Source organism: Haliaeetus albicilla, chromosome 12 (genome assembly GCF_947461875.1).
Source record: "Haliaeetus albicilla chromosome 12, bHalAlb1.1, whole genome shotgun sequence".
In the NCBI taxonomy this organism is placed as follows: Eukaryota; Metazoa; Chordata; class Aves; order Accipitriformes; family Accipitridae; genus Haliaeetus; species Haliaeetus albicilla.
In genome coordinates, this window is record NC_091494.1 from 26,411,669 (window position 1) to 26,428,530 (window position 16,862).

A 16,862-nucleotide genomic window follows, 5' to 3' on the forward strand; every position below is an offset into this window, starting at 1 on the left:
TGGTTTTGTCTCTCTCTCCTTTTTTTTTTTTTTTAAAGCAGTACTGGTGCCCTCTCGTGGTCAATTTAGTGAAAGAGCATTAACGTTAAAAATGTTCCCTGATAGAGTAAAATAACTAACAACATTGTAGTTCATACACTGGCTCTGATCTCAGGAGTTTAAAAGTGCATTGAAACTATAGGAGGAATACTGTCAGGAGCTCCTTGTTCATCCATGCAGGTCTCTTGGTACACTTGCCTGACTTCCTGCTCATCAGGACTCACTATCTTCAAGCATGGAGGAGGTGATCCTTGAAAATCAACCAGCTCATGCACTTTGTTATTTATGATGCACATAAAAGGCAGCATTGTATACATAGGTCAGCCTACTGCAGATGAGTTTGGTGCTTAAGGCACATTTTTAAGTACTTGCTGTACACTTGGCAAGCTTTATCTGCTGCAGAACTGGGTAGGGCAGTGTTGCAAGACTTACTGCAGTGCTGTATGATGGTAGAGTTGTGATGATTAAGGGTGTGCATTAGTCATTCCTTGTTCAATCACAACTGCACCTAAAAAACACCCGAAAACCAAAGGCATTGGCATGCCAGGAGAGAGACTATGACTGTTGAGAGAACTGAGAGCAGAAGCAAAGACAGATCAGCCCTCTTCATGGATGAGAAGTTGAGGCCTAGGGAGACTGGACAGAAATCGCACAGGGAGTTTGTATCGAGCTAGGAACTGAACTCAGATCTCTTGGCTCTCTGCCCAGTGCCATACGTGCAAGCCAGTCTGCTGCTTTAGGGGCCAGCTTATGCATCACTAAAGTAATTTGGTGAATTGTCACTGACTTCAGTGGTCAGAAGGAGCAAGTCCTTGGTGTGCATGAAAACGTGATTCTTCCAAACTACATTTGACATGGGCTGCTAGAAACATGATACTGTTCCTCTCCATAAATTGTGCTTACATGGATTTTCTTCTCTTAACACAATCTTTTTCTGTGATGTTTCCCAGTTTCCTGCATAAAAGCCCAACTTTACAAAAGAAAAAAAAAAGTCATGAGATATTTACATTGCTACAACTTGGTCATTTTTTCCTCTTGTTTCATCTTGGAAAAGTTTTATTAGCAGCGGTTTTAAAAATGTGCCAGAAACACATCAAGGCTATAAAATCTTCTATTTTATTTTACTGGTAAAAAGAATGTTAAAAAAATGTACTCAGTGGAGTCCATCCAGAATTGCCCAATGACTGCAGTAAAATAACCTGGAAAGTAGGTTATGCAACTGGCTTACTACGGTGCGTTGTGAAGTCAGGGGAAAATCACAATTGACTCTCAGTTTATGGTTTATCTGCTGTTCACTTGTCTACAGCTTGGAGTGGATCTTCATCCATAAATGAAGTGGATGTTTATGTATTGTCTTGCTGTGGAATACTATGTGACCATATTCAAAAACTTTGGCACAAAACCCACTATCTTAAACAAATTGATACTTATCTTCCCACTTTGTTTTCTATCTATGCTACACTTCATGTTGCAAAACCTCTTATCTCCAGATAGACAACCAGAGATGGAGTCACCCCGATAGCAGATACCATAAAACTGGTATTTATTTGATTTTTGCTTCTTGCCCTTATGTTTTGCCTAGGCTGATGAAAAAGTAGAAGCTGTCTTTCCTAATTCCCTGGCAGCTGTTCAGACAACTAGACCAAATCATCCTCATACAATTATAACCTATCTCCCCAGCTTCCTGATTCTTCATTCTTCCGAGTTGCACTCCCTTTCCAATCTTGAATAGGCCTTTTCTGTCTCCAAGAGAAAAATCCTTTCTTATTATACAGTGACCAGAAAAACACGTAATTTTTCCAGTGTGTGGTCTACTGCAACTACCCTGAGATATTGGAGATTTTTCAAAATCAAAACAAAACCCACTTACAATTGTTCTTGGAACAAGAACACTTGTATAACTGTACTTGTATTTTTCTGTGTTACAAAATGACTTTCATTGCATTATGTTAGCTGGTTTTGGAAACTTTTTGTCTAACACTCAACTGTACTAATGGCCTGGACTTGCTTTTCAGAGAAAAATAGAAAATTGGAAATAATGGAAATGAGGATGCCTTGCTTTACAGTCAGTCATGTTGCTTTGACTTGAAGCAGTTGGGGGAATATAGTTGTTAGTAGAGAAGATGTTTGGAACTGTTTCTTATGACCAAGTGGATTCTAAAGGCAGAAAGGAGTGTTTGGAAATGTGAGAGATGCATTTTATTGCCTATAAAAAGAGATTAAGGACACTGAAGACTCATTCTGCTCTAAAAAGCCTGTTTTTGAACTTGCATATATACACCAGGGTTGCCCAGTAACTTTAGAATAAAGATTGCCAACTTTTCCATGCTTAGAGCCATTTTTATTTCTTACATAAATGCTTTTAGCCAGACTGATGTGGTCACATTTGCACAGCTCTGCCCTTTACCCAATAAACTCTGATGGACCTGACCTTGTTATATGCTTTTTCACCAGCAATCTGTGCCATGAACTGACCTGGTCTGCTGACAAGCCTGTCTCCGCTTGGACTACCAGGAGGATCGACACCCCTTCCGGGGCATCTGGGATGCAATGCACTGATAACATTGGCTGGCACCATCAGCAGAATTTTACCATGCAACTGCTTCATACCCAGTTTGACAGAGGTACCTCTGCGGACCTCCCACTGTGGGAGATACCAATCTTCTTGTATCCTGGGAAATCTGTGGGAAGCTTCTGAAGACAGTCTCCATCTTAAGAAAACCTCCAGAAGTCTGGAAGATCTTGTGTTTGAACTGTGATCCCTGAGATGAGATCAAGATAGGTAACTCTGCAACTTACACCACATTTACTTACCAGTTCCTACACTATTATGAAAGCTAGTGCTACGCCCACTGAGCGCTCTGAATGGCTGTTATCACTAACCACTGGTTTTACTGGGGTAATTTTTGGAAAAACTAAAATATTTTAGAATCTGCCATCTCTGTTTTGTAAAGAAAGATTGCAAAGATGGGCAAGGATAGGGTAAATCTGAAGAATCTGTTCTAGTTGTACTAAAAGCTCAAATTTTAAAGGTGTCATTTTCAAATAAGCTCCTAAATTTTAGATTCTTAATAATGTTTCTTGGTCCATGTAGAGAGGTACAGACACTTCCCCCTTTTGTGGAATGCTGTTCTCCCAAATGGTCAAAACTCATGAGACTTTGCACTGATGTAGCCAAAGGTGCATATTGGATTTTGAATGCCCAAGCTCAGTGGATGGTTGAAAATCCCAACCATGATATATAATAAATGACAGATGTTAGAGATACTCCTGGGTGCAATGAAGAAGGTCACAGAAGTTTGCTTCTAAAAATCAATTTTAATTTATCTTTTCCTGCTGACAGCTTCATACTAAGAGTTGGCCTCCATTTGATGTGAACACTGAGAAGCTGCTGCAGGCTACCACTGATTGGAATTCACTTGTATTAGTCTAATTGCATGCTCTACCATCATCTGTTTGCAATCACAAAGAGGAAGCTTCTGAAGCTTGGGAATGAGAGAAAATGAAGTGTCTTGACAACTACAAAACATGGAGAATGCTTTTGGAGGTTTTCCCATCACTGTTTGTGAGTATGAACAAAAAGGCACAGCTATTTTTTTTCCATGTCCATCCTTACACTGCACCTATAACATAAATACATAGAACAACTAGGAATAGTGGTAATTAATGAAGGTCCCCAAGGACTGTAAATTGATAATGAGCAAGAGTTCATGAATTGTTTTGGAAGGGGTTGAATTAGTTCATTATTGAATTAGTTGAATTAGCTCATTACTAAAATCATACACTTGTTCTTTCTATGGATATTCAATTTAGCTTATGAAACATTCTAATTCAGTGCTTCTGGCTGTCCATTTAACTACCAGTTTTAAAACACACCCCTTGGGCATTTTTTCTTTAATGCTACCCTAGAAGGTATGATAGTCCTTTTCTCATGCAGCCAGCAGACACAAATTGCAAGGAAGTGGACAGATAAAGCACCTTAATAACTAAAGACACTGAGACTAGTTTTGCTTCGGTTCAGGTCTAGAGGTTTAGACTGGAGAGAAAGGTTGAGAGCTTTGCAGACCATTTAGCTGTGCTCCGCCAAGAGGCAGCATTGCACAGCACTGGAGGAGCTTGGGGAGAGTTAGGGGAGTGCCAGGCTGACCCCGGGCTTGCTTCCTCACTCCCTTCACCTGTGATATGGTTGCAGTGCTGACCACCACCCACTCTGCAGACCACTTTGAAAAATGCTAGTGAAAAGTGCCGCACAGGGTACCAGTGAGTTGGAAATCTGTTATTTATGGATGAACTACTAATACCAGTTCAACAGTAAGGATCTGTCTCTTTCTGCCTGGCCAGCACATGTGGAGAAGAGCAGCAAAGGAATGCAAAAGGTACTCTGCAGCCTCAGGATAGCTGTCAATGGGACTGGAGTGTCAGGTCTGCGAGGGAAAGGAAGACTTTACTCACATGAGCACAGCCTGAGAGAACTGCTTTCTAAACTGCCAGGCTCCTTATTTCCTAGGTAAACTTTTAAACTTCATGGGGACAGCGTGAAGATGAATTAGGATAATTTCAATTCTTGTACAACTGGGGTGAGCTCTTATAGTGACAGTTGTTTTGTGGCATGGCCTGATACTTCTTGTAGCTTATTTATTAAGACAAGCAAACAAAAAAACAGCAAAAAAAAAAAAAAAAGCAATGGCTTTTACTTCTGCCTTTTTGGGGATAAATTTCAGAGATGAGGCCTTACTAGTACTCATTAGCAACTTGTACTCATGCAGAATACCAAGTGATGCCAATGGACATTTAATGTGTTCTTAAAGTGAAATATCTGCCCCAATGCTTTTCTGTATCATAGCCCCCTTATTGTTTTGGGGACTGATCCAAAGCTGATGAAGTCGGTAGAAAGTCTAGGTAATTACAGCATGGCTTAGACAAGGTTCTGAGAGCCTCTGTGACTTTGTGATGTGAAGGGTTAAAATTTCAGGAGCCCTTTTTTTCAATTTTAGGCAGTGAAAAGGGAATAATGGAAATAATTCATTGAAACATTGCTAGGAATCAGAGAATACATTTATTAAAGTTTAAAAAAAAACCAAAACAACCCTGAGCTGAGATTGAATCCAAGCTCAGAAAAGCACAAGGAGGTGTAACTAGAAGCTTTATAAGATACCCACCTTAAACTTGACCAGATATTGGCAGTAAGATGATTTTAATATGTACCTTGTATAGTATCTGTGGCAGCTGTTACATCACCATAGCTTCCTAGGGCATACAGATGAAGCAACATTGACTTCTGTTTCCCAGTGTGTTAATGAGCCTGTATGCATTCCTTTGACAGGGATTTTTGCACTGAGAGCCATTCAGTGAGCTCAGTTGGCAACATCAGATGGATAGTGGGTAGTGTCTCAATCAGGCTGAGGAAGTGGGTGCTTCTAAACCAGGTTAAATACTGATATCAGGCTTGTGAGTTTCTATGGATTCTGAGCATTAGTGCTAATTTCTGCTAAAATGGAAAATCAGCGAGCTTTCAGCCCAGCACTCTGAGTATGTCCACTTTGAGAGAGAAAGCAAAATTCATTGTGTCTTGCTACTAACTCATTCCTCCTCAAGTTTCCTGTCTGTAGAACAGGACTGAAAATACAGTCTTCCTTCCAGAGAGACTTAACTGCAAAATGCCTTGTGATCTTCATGCTAGAACAACAAAATAATTGCATCAATGTCTTTGAGGAAGGGATAATTTTTTTTTTTTTCTCTGCTGTGTTTATACAACACTTAATTAACTAAGTGAAGTCCATGTCTGCAATGGAAGATCCCTGGTGCTATTACAACGGATTTGTATTGAGCTGCAGTACTAATACTACTAAAGAATAATGGTGGATGGGAGGATGGACTTACAATCTAGACTGTAGCATCAACTTCTATCTACATAAATTAGAGGTCTTGCCTTAAACTAGGAGGTGTTACAGTGAGGTAACTTACATTGTGAATTAAGCATGTCCTTGTAAATCCAGAGCAGAAGATAGGCTGGACAGTACTAGTTCCAGTTACGGATGATTTGTTTGTTTTTCTTAAACTTTTTAAACTTCAAAATAGCTCTGAATTAAAGAAAAAAGCTGTTCTAACTAACAAAACTGTCTTGATCCAATGCAGGTTGTAGTAGCTCCAGTGTTTCAGGTAGCTGCATCCTAGGATAATAATGGTGGTATTTTTAAAGATGCTGCTAAGTGATACTTGAGATCATGTTTGTTAACTTCCTTTTTACTACATCCAAAAATAAAAAAAATCTTAGTTACAGTCATTGCTGAAGTAGTTGAATTTGAAATAATCCAAGCTGATTTAATACATTTTAGAAAAAAAAGAGCTGCATTCTTTATAATGAATCTTCCAAAAAATACATGCCAAAAATACAAATTCCAAAATGTATTTGTAATAATAATAATAATGCTAAAGCCTCCAGACATGCCAAATGTCCAGTCTTGTGGATATCAACTGCAAGCATTGTGCATTTTTCTTTCAGACATCAGATCCTCTCCTCTGAAGAGAGTATCATTGAGGAAAAGTTTGAGATAAGCAATATGGACCAGAAGAATATAAAGAGATCCTGGTGGCTGTCAGAACAGTAAGTATTTTTTTTTTAAAATATTTCTAGCATAAGCATTTTTCCCTAAGACTATAATGTAAAACAAGAAGTATGACATAGGGAATAAAAAATTTATTTCTCTGAGAGGTTGTGCAGGTGGGATTGCAGGCTTGCATAAACTTGAAAATTGTATTTCTCAAATGGGTTTTATACTGGTGGAAGAACTTGAGGTAACATTTTTTTCTACAGAGACAATGTCTCAAAAGAAAAATTACTTGATTTGTAGCTTAGATCCAAATCAAAAGGGTGGATGTAAATTGTCTTGTTTGTGAGAAGAATGATTATGTAGTCCCTGAATTAAAGTTTATTTAAAACTTTGCTCATGGTTGATTAACTGCTGAAAAAGAACATTTGCACTGTTGTGCTCCAACAACAATCCTACAAGCGTGAGTTGTTTTAGTTTTTTTGCAACCAGATATGACTACTTTTTGGGTTTTAGGTGTATATACATAATCACATGCATGTACACTTCTAAATAAGGGCATACAAACAGAAGTAGGGAGTAATTTTTTTTTTTTCTTTTTAATTGCAAATTCCAGTGGGAATCTTCCAAAATCATGTGAGCAAGGAATAAGTTCATTCTAGCCTTACTCTGCTACATTGCTTGGCCCTAGACTAGGCCTTCCTTGTCATTTGCCCAGTGGTCTTAGAAGGAGGTGCTTTAAACCGCAGAAAACAAGGTTTGCAAATGCTATGGATGATCCTGAAAGGAAACAGATGGTTTCTCAAACACAGAACTCATGGCAGTGGAAGTTTTGGAGCTCTCTCTCAGAGAAGTGGGGTTTTGTTACCATCGGTTTGCTAAAAACAAGAATATATTATACACTGTATTACATTCAGATGATCTCATACTAATCAAAACAATCTTGTGGGACCTCTGATTCTGATTAAGCATTTGGGCTGAAGGGACCATGCTACCATCCTACCTCATTGGCAGGGGTTTTGTCATGAGACATTTGTTATGTTTTTGAAGCAAATATTTCTGTGATAAGTGTTGTATTAAAACCCACAAGGATATGAATAATCCTGTTTTCAGTGAAGAGTTTAAACTGCATGCTATAAATAAAACCAAGGCCACACATTGACTCAAAAAGGTAAAAAAAGAAATACTGAATAGCTCTGTTCATCCTGCCCACTGAATGGGGTGAGGCCATGGGGAAAAATATCTTTTAATTGTATCACACAGGAGAAGTAAATTAGGACTACACAAGGCAACCTTAATTTTGGTGTTTCCAGCTCTTGAATACTTGACTTTTCAACCTTAACATAGGTGGGTGGAGAGGTTGTTATTATTTTTGTTTTGTTTGTCATCATGCAGCTAAATTCCACTTGAAAGTACTTGGTGTTTTAAAATTTATTCTGCTAGTACATTCCATTTCCTTAGTTCTAACTGCTGGTTTTTAAACTGAGCTAGGAATGACAAATTCTCCCTTAAAAGGATTATTTTACTCATTGTGAAGTGAGGCTCTTAGGTGCCGTCTTCATGTCTTCTGGTCATAAAATTCCACCCATCAGACAAAGATCAGCAAGCCTCCTAAAATGAATAGGCACCCCAAGGAAAACTGAAGAGCCTCCAAAGCAATTGTATCAAAGTGACATCAGCACTCAGATATTTTCATCTTGGCTATTCCAACAACATTCAGTCAATAACGGGCAGTAGATCCAGTACACACTGACTCTCTACTGCTCACCCACTGGGAACACGTCTCTTTGCAAGAGACTTGCAGAAAGTGGTAGGTCCAAAACCTAAACAACTTTGTTCCATATCGAAGGACTTGCCTTCAAAGTCCATGCAGTGCACTGTCATCCTTCAGCCAGAGCTTGCTTAGTGAGCAATGCCGTGCTGAAATTCAGCCTGGTGATCCTGTGAGTTTTCTCATCATTAAGTTCTCTGACTGCTGGCCGTCAGCCTGACCATCAGCCTTTATGGATCTTGGATACCTTTTAAGTGTTGTATGGCCAACTACCACGCAAAAATCACTCCTGACATTGCTACTGACCCATTCTGAGAAGCTGAAAAGTTCATTGTGTCTGTTTTATTCAGTTTCCCAGTGTGGGATATCATGATGATAATGCTGATCTCCTCTTTAAAGTGCTATAAGAGCTAGAGATTAAAATTACCTTTAGCATCTAAGTATTTTAGCTCTCAAGTATTACTGGTAGTTCTCGAAGATCATTCATTCCTTTAACACCACCTAAAGAAATTCTAGCACTATAATCCCTACTTTACAAATGGGAAGTGGATGCACTGGGCCTGATAAGAACTTGTTTTGTGATTTCTTAGTGTAGCAGAGGTGAGACAGGAACCGAGGAATACACTGATGTTCTTGAGCTGGGATGTTTTAGCTCTCCTTTCCTGGATTGTACCTTGGGGGGGGGGGGGAAGTAATTTTCCCCAACCTTCCCCCATCTCCTTACTAATGTCTTTCCCTGTAGAAATAATATTTGGAATCTGAGATTGTGCCTTCTGAAGTGGTTTCCATCTTGCTGTCCTCCTAAGAGAACTTTAACCTTTTTTGAATGATCATGTTCAGCTACATATAATTTCAAATCCATAAAAAAACAAGTCCCCTTGTATTTATATACACTGCAGCAAAATGTACCTTTAAGGAGAAAACATTGCTTCACTGTGACTATCTGAATTTATTGGCTATTAGAAATCTTATAGTGTGTGGCTCACATTTTAGAACTCTGATTTCAAGCTTAATGTGGTCAGGAAATATAAAAATACATTTATTTATGTCATCTACTAAAAATCTCAACCTATGTTACTGCTAGTTTAACCAAATCTGTGTTTATGTTGGAGATGAATGATAGGTTTGTAGCTGCCTGTGTTTCTAGCCAGGCTGAATGGAATGATTCTGCAGCAGAACTATGTGTGTATTTTTTTTTTTAAACTTCTTTTTATTTACTGCATGTGGCAGCTATTTCCTTCCTCCCAGAACCCACTGCCCAGTTCTCAAGGGCAGTGCAGCTGTCTGACTGCTATCAAGCTGTGTACTTGGAGTGATCTGATTTATTGAATTGTTCAAGGTCATCAAAATTCAGGCAAATATTTCATTCCTACTGATACCTGTTCACTGTTGCAAGCTTGGATTTGATTTGCTTTTCCAAGTCTTTGGAGCCTGCACACCAGCAGCTACTTTGGCTGGTACTTGCACAAGCTTTCCTTGTTATTAATCTTTAGGAAAATATCTTTGAATATAATTTCTCCTCAGACATTTGGTAACTAGATGTTCACACAGTATGTGAGATCCCATTCTGTCCCTCCAGTAATAGTTGGTTAGGAAGAAACTGCCAGAATAGCTACCAAAGGAGAAGAAGGATCAGGCTTGAGACGTTTTCCTAAAAGATGCACATGCTTTTTAGGGTGTGACGTTCAGTGGTCCTCAACAGCCAAAACATGTCAGTGAAATGATCCACTATAAGGTGTTTTCCTCCTTGAAAACTAACTTCTTGAGTCTTTTCCCAAAGAGGTGGATGAATCTGTATTATTTCTATATTTAGGACTGAAGGGGCTGGGAGGAGTTCACTGCTTTTACACAATGCAGAGCACAGGAAAGAACTACATTAAATCTGAGCAGACAGCTAGTCTGCCTACACCAACATGCCTCGTGGCTTTTTGTTTTCTGCCCTGTTCAGCTCAATCTATATTAATTTCTGTCCCAACGGCAAGCTACCTTCTAGTGCTTACAACATTTTGTTACCTACCTGACATGTGCTGAGCCATATGTAACCAAGCTGACAGAAGTTGCTTCTGTCAAGAAGCAGGAAAGGTATCTCCAAACCTCTTGTGTTCCACCAGCTTTTCTAAGTCGTCCAGCAATTAATTATAAGGACTCAGACTAAATTAACTTAAAATGCATCCACCCCTTCTATCCCTTCTTTATGCCTCAGATTAATTTTTATAGCACATTTTTTCAGAGGTCACAGGCAGCATACATATATTGGAGAGCACAGTGTCTCTAGTAGGCTCTCCAGGACAGGAGAGTAGTAACTAGACAATCTCCAGAGGTCCATTCTAACATTTACCATTCTGTAAGCTCCCAGTTTTACTGGTCATGCCTAACAGATTTACATGCAAGGATAAGAAGGTGCTGCTCATCATCTGAGATCCATCCAAAGAAAAAAAGGTTTGGAAACAGGTGAACTTTGCACTTTCAGGTTCTGCTCTAAATTGAAAGATGAGGAGAAAAATTATTCAGTGAATATAAATGAAGCTAGTAAAAGACAGTGGGAAAGGACTCAGAGGAGCTCTGGGAAACCTCTTGGAAAGAAAATTAGGGGTTTGAGTCTTTTATCACCAGAGGTAATATCCAATATCAGATCAAACGTTCTAGGAAGAAAAAAAGTAATCTTGTATAAAACACCTAAACAAGGGACTTGCAACCTTTTTTTGAATTGCAGGTGCCTAAAACTTTCCAGTGGAGAGGGCTACCTCTCCCTAGCAAATTGTAGCTTTTCTGCTCAGTTGTGTTTCACAGATTCTTCAGAAGTAGCCCCAGACTCCAGCTGATTCTGTGAACCACAGGCTGGGAAGAACTTTCTTGCATGGTGAAGACCACATATGCTTTTTTGCAACAGGCATAAAGAACTCTTGTATAAGTTTTCCAGTCAAGGGTCCCTTGATAAACACTTTGCAGGACATTTCTCTGTTGATTTAAAGTGACATATTTGAGTAAACTGTGTCAGATGGGCTGTAGCAGCTTCCCTTCTGTTACTTTCTTTCACTTGAGCTTTATTTTTGGTTTTGGTACACTTGGGCTGTTCCTGGGATGAAATAATGGACACAGCGATCTCAGCTGACCTTTTATGTACCGTAAGAAACAGGTCTGACTCCCCTGAGCCATGAACGCAGAGTTTTTTTTGATGTAATTTCCTGGAACAGGTACAGCTGAGATGCTTTCATTGCTGAGACCGGCTCTGCAATGGGCAAGCTCTCTTGGCATCAGCACACTTAACCTTTTTGTTCAGCAAATTTCCCATCCTGTGTAGGTGGACAATGAATACTAATATGATGCAAATTATTTCCTTTTAAATGTGAAGGCTCCCTGATTAAAAACACACTGTCCAGGAACTCTGGGTCCTTCTATTCCCATTGAACAGAACGCCCTTGTTACCTTTGACTTTAGTGACTGCAGGATCAAACCCTTAGTTTCAAATAGGTTGCAAGTAAAACTTTTTTTCCTCTGAAACTGAGGGTGAATTACCAACTCAGTAAAGAAGATGTAAAGAATACAGAGCAAAAAAAGCCAGGAGGATCTGGGGGAAAAAATCAGAGAAAGAAAAAAATAGCATTAAATATCTTGCTTGAGAGTCCAGAAGTTTGTCAGAGAATCAGAAGCTGAGGTTGGTAGAAGATATCATGGGACTTCTTTTGAAATGAGCAGGAGGAGAGTTGATGAAAAGCTAAATTACTATGCCTGGGAGAATGCTGGAACTTCCATGATGTCTTGGGTTTGATATACTCTGGAATACGGTCTGGATCATGCAGCTACCTTCCTAGCTACTGGGGAAGTTATACCTTTGGATTATTCACCCAGTGAGGAAATAATGTTTTAAGTATCTTTCTCTGGGTTCCCATGTCTTATCTACATTGCTTCTCCCTTCATATAAGAAGACTCTTAAAACAACATTAATATGTGTTACAGAACTGAAAATAATATGGATGTACAGAGTTGGGTAGTTCTTTCATGAGGCTATTTTTGATTCATATTAGCACTAGTTTAGTTTAAAAAATCATACATAGATCTATCTATCAGGTATCAGAACTCTGCTCATGCTGCAATTTTGGTATACTGTTCTCCTAGTTTGTTTTTATTGGAAATAAGATACTCTAAAATGATAGGAGAGCATTGCTCATTCTAATAAATATTTTCTAATTAAGATGTTCTCGTGGGTGCCATCACCCAGCAAACAATCGTAATGCTCTAGTGGGACCATAAATGTGTGTAGAGCTGCCAGCCCATGCAATCCTGTAGGCAGAGTTGGGGTCCAGGCGATTTTAAAGGAGCTGCTTGCTTTGCTGTGGGAATTCAGCCATCTCTGGGGTACAACTTCCGGTTGTTTTAACAGTATGTATCAAGATTAGTCTTGTATATTCTCAGCTCCTCATGCCAGCCCCTAAATGCATATGATGGTAAAAAAAAACCCCAAACCCAAACCAAATTTGGATAGGCCTTGTTTGTGGGTGTGTTTGAAAGAACACCAGCCAGCAATAATGCCCACCAAGCAATTCCATGTAGAAAAACGTGATAGTGCTGTAATACAAAGCTTTAACACCAAGAGAATTGGCGAGTCTGTTGTTCTGAATAGGCTCTCTCTGGAGTATCCACTTTATGAAAGTTCTTCGAGTTCTATAAGGATTTCTGTATAGGTTAGCTGTAAAATAGCCTAGGTCTCCTGGGCTCCTTTGCCTTGTCCTGCCACAGAAATCTCATCTAACAGCACTGGTTTGGGAAAGGAGCCATAAAGGAAAAAAAGAACAGGCTCCTTTTGTAGCTAATAACTTCCTTTAATTGGTAATTAAGCTGCCTGCTACTTATAAATGTCAATAAAGGTCAAAATATTTAGAAGCAGAATCATTTCAGTGGCTTCCCATTTCTCATTGCATAAGCTGCTTGCTCAGACCACACACACGCACATTTGAAGATGGTTAAGATTTCAGAGACCTAGTCTTCCCACCAAATTCTTATATAAAGCGGCCCAGAAGGGGACAGAGCAGCTTTAGTCAATAGGAGGGAGGATGTGAACCGAGTCTACTGGGTGAGCATTCCTCACATTTTGGAATACCACCGCAGGCGCTGGGGCTGAATCAGACAAGGGGCTGGCCAGATGGTGCACTCATTTACTCTTTAATTCAGGGAACGGGGGTTGCAGCTGATCCATGTGCAAAACGACTCAAGAAAAAACTGCCTGGTAACAGATTAAATACCAATTGCAGCTTGAAAATGAGAATTAGTATAAATCCTGTTGTTTCTATTGAGCAGAGAGAAATAGAGGGGGCTCTCTCGGTTTTGCTTGCAGTCCCTGAGTTAACATGCACAAATACTTATTTTCACTGCATGAATTTGCTGATTTTGTGAGCAGATTCTTCCCACTGAAATTAATCAGTTTACAAGAGGGCAAGTGAGGGGACATTTGGCTTTGAAGAGTGCAGAGAATGTATTCCCAGAGGGATCTTTGATCTTTTTATGGTGTTTTGTTTTTTAAAGTGTGTGTGTCTTGCAGAGGCTTGGTGTTTTGGAAATTAGAGCAATAGAGACTAGACTTCTACATTCCACTTTTAGAATATGGCCTCCTTTTAATGCTTTCCCAAAACATGTTCAAGAAGCTCTGAGTCTAATTTACCATTTCATGAGCTTGCCAATAGGATGGGGTGGGTGAGTGTGGTTGTGTGTGTGCAAGTACGAATACATGTATATGTGAAAACAAACATTACATTGACGGTAGGGACATCTAATTCCTCCCTCTCACTATGCTGCATCTAGGACCATACATCAGTGCCTCCCCCTCTCCATGACCTCTAGTTCTGGCTGACATGAGACCTCCGTTCAGACAAGACCAATTAGAAAACATGTTCCTCAGCAGTTGTAGAGGTTAGTCGTCCCTTTCATAACAGATGTCCCAATATGGTCCTTTGCCCTCTCCTGTGATTCTGTGTGCCAAATGTGTTGCACATGACATGATGACCACCAGAGGGGAAGCAGCAGTATGAGTGGCTTGGTGAAAGAGTTGTCACAGTCCCTACGAAGATGTTAGCTGATTACAGATCTCTGACTTTTAGAAGAAAGCAAGAGATTTGAAGTCCTCTTCCCATATTTCAGTCCTTAGCGGCCAAGGACTCCATAAGGATTTTCTTTTTGCCTCCCTCTGGCTAGTGGAGGACCATGCAGTGGTGCTTTGCTGAATCTGGAGGTGGAGATGAAGTAACCAGATAGCTTGTCAGGTAGAGCTAGGAATGGGAAACCAGTGATCCTCTGGTCTTTCCGACCTGCCAGACTGAATTGGGGATATTGGTGAGAGTGCAACATGCACCCATCTCAAGTTTACTCTTGGTAGCATTGGACTGGATAGGTGGGAGACTGACCTGAAAATTGTCTGAAAGGGATGATGTCCTGTTGGCACATTCATCCTGCCTGGGAACTTCACATTTGATCCACTTGCCCCAGCTGGGCACAACTATAATTAGAAGCTAAGATTCCATGCAGTCTTATGTGTAAATAATAATGCCAGCAAAGTTGAATCTCTATGTTTTCTTGGGGCAGATGGGCTTACTGGCTGCACTGTGTGATCCGTGTTATTAGTTAACCAATAAAGCATTGCTGGTTTTACATATAAATGTGCTTATGCCATAAAACCGTCAAAACAGGGAAACATGAGGCAGTCATGCTGTATGTGAATCTTGCTTCCTCATTTGCTGTCTGTCAGTTGCAGATGTTTTCTGCAAAGATTTTAAGGAAATAGCTGTGAAGAGCAACATTATGTATCCAAGTGCTAGCTTTCGAAAGTCAAAAATGCTCTCCAAAGTCATGAGATTTTCTGAAAGACCATAAGCTTAAAGCAGATTTGTTGTTTGCCTTGTGTTTTTGATTCATTAGACTGTTTTCACCTATTTTCTTCGAAACTTTTATTCTGTAATAGTGATGGTGAGTAGCTTCTTATTAAAAAACCCGAAAACAGAGCACTGAAAATCAATTTCATGACTTCAGAAGCTGCTCATTTGCTAACAATAACATATAATTATCCCAGAAGCGCTGTTTGACCATCATACCAGGAAAATAATTTGTATTTTGATATTAAAGACACAAACATGAATTAAATAGTATTTTGAGACTTTTATTTGACTGATACTTCATGTATCATTTATATAGCTTTTCTACAGCAGGTCTAGATCGCAAGATCTAATGATGCAGTGCAGAGAGTCCTCCAAAAATAGTTTTTCTTGAACACCCTCCCACCCCTTTCCAGAGGTCTGGTTTACAGTGTGGTCCCACAGACTGTTGCATCAGCACAAACAAAGGGGTGCTGAGCTTCAGGAGTGGAGTTAATGGTGCTTACATCACTCCCAAAAATGACTCCTGTAACTCTGCTGACAGGACTCGGAGTTCTCAGCTGGCTGTTCTTCAGTTGTAGTTCGTATAGCTTCATCTTTCATAAATTCACTCATAATTCAGCTGGGGGTGGTACTGTGTATGCATCCATCTTGTTAACAGCCAAATATATACAAACGAAGATAAACACTCAAGTAATTTAAACTTTCATTTTCATTTTACAATTTCTGTAATGTGATTAGGGTTTGTACTGATCCTTCTGATAAAACTCTTCCACAGTAACAGCGCAGCTCTGCACCAAGTGCCAGGCTACCAGACGCTACCAGGCAGTATTTCTGTCTGCGCCTCTCTGTCTGCCCCAATCCATCCCAGTGTCCCACATTGTTTCAGCTAATAGAATTTGCAGATTATTGGAGGAGGAATAGAGGAATGGGAAGGGTGACTTATTTCTTACATCATGATCCTGTGAATCTTCAGTGGGACTGAAGGAAAAAGCAAGAAGAGAGAAAGAAAAGGAACGCAGGCAAGATTAAAAAACAAAATAAAAAGAAAAAACAAAGATGACAAAAGAAAGTAATTCCTCAGTGTAATTCCAGTACTGCTTATTATTGCTTAAAAATCTATATATTTTGCTGGGATATATGTTAGAAGCAGTGAATCAGTGGGGAGGAAGGTATGTACAAAACTCCCATATCTGCCGTACTTATTTCTCCTTTGTCTGGGCCTTCCCAGATGGAAATCTGCCCTGTGTGTACCATTGGCACAGAGTATCTAGACCATCATCCCCTGGGCACGTGCTATAAAACTGATCTGCAGCAGACATCTACACATAGGCTGCAGAGTTGATCTGTGAATGTCAGTGGTCATTTGTGCAGAGTAGTTGCTGTAACCAAGCTGTTGGGTATTTGGAAGTCGCTGGCAATCGGCTAGAGCTTTCAGACTCTGTCCAGACAAAATCTGTAGCCACAAAGGAGGAGGCCTCTTTATTTTTCAAGACCTGTGGAAGCCACACACCTGCCAAAGTCCTCTCAGGATTGCTGCCTAGTGACATGCAGAGATCATAGTGGCTGATGTAGTGTTCATAAATGTGCGTTCAAAGTAGTTCTTTTTTCTACTCAGTGCATCTACTCATTGCCTGTGCACCT

General features: G+C 39.8%; 1 long non-coding RNA gene across 1 annotated transcript in view; it reads left to right on the forward strand.

Moving 5' to 3' along the window:
- The first annotated feature begins 4,185 nt into the window (after positions 1-4,185).
- The window catches only part of LOC138688087 (uncharacterized), a 195,674-nt gene continuing 182,997 nt past the window's right edge, over positions 4,186-16,862 (forward strand). The window contains exons 1-2 of the long non-coding RNA XR_011327155.1: positions 4,186-4,546; positions 6,542-6,643. This is a non-coding gene — a long non-coding RNA (uncharacterized lncRNA). The remainder of the gene's footprint in view (positions 4,547-6,541; positions 6,644-16,862) is intronic.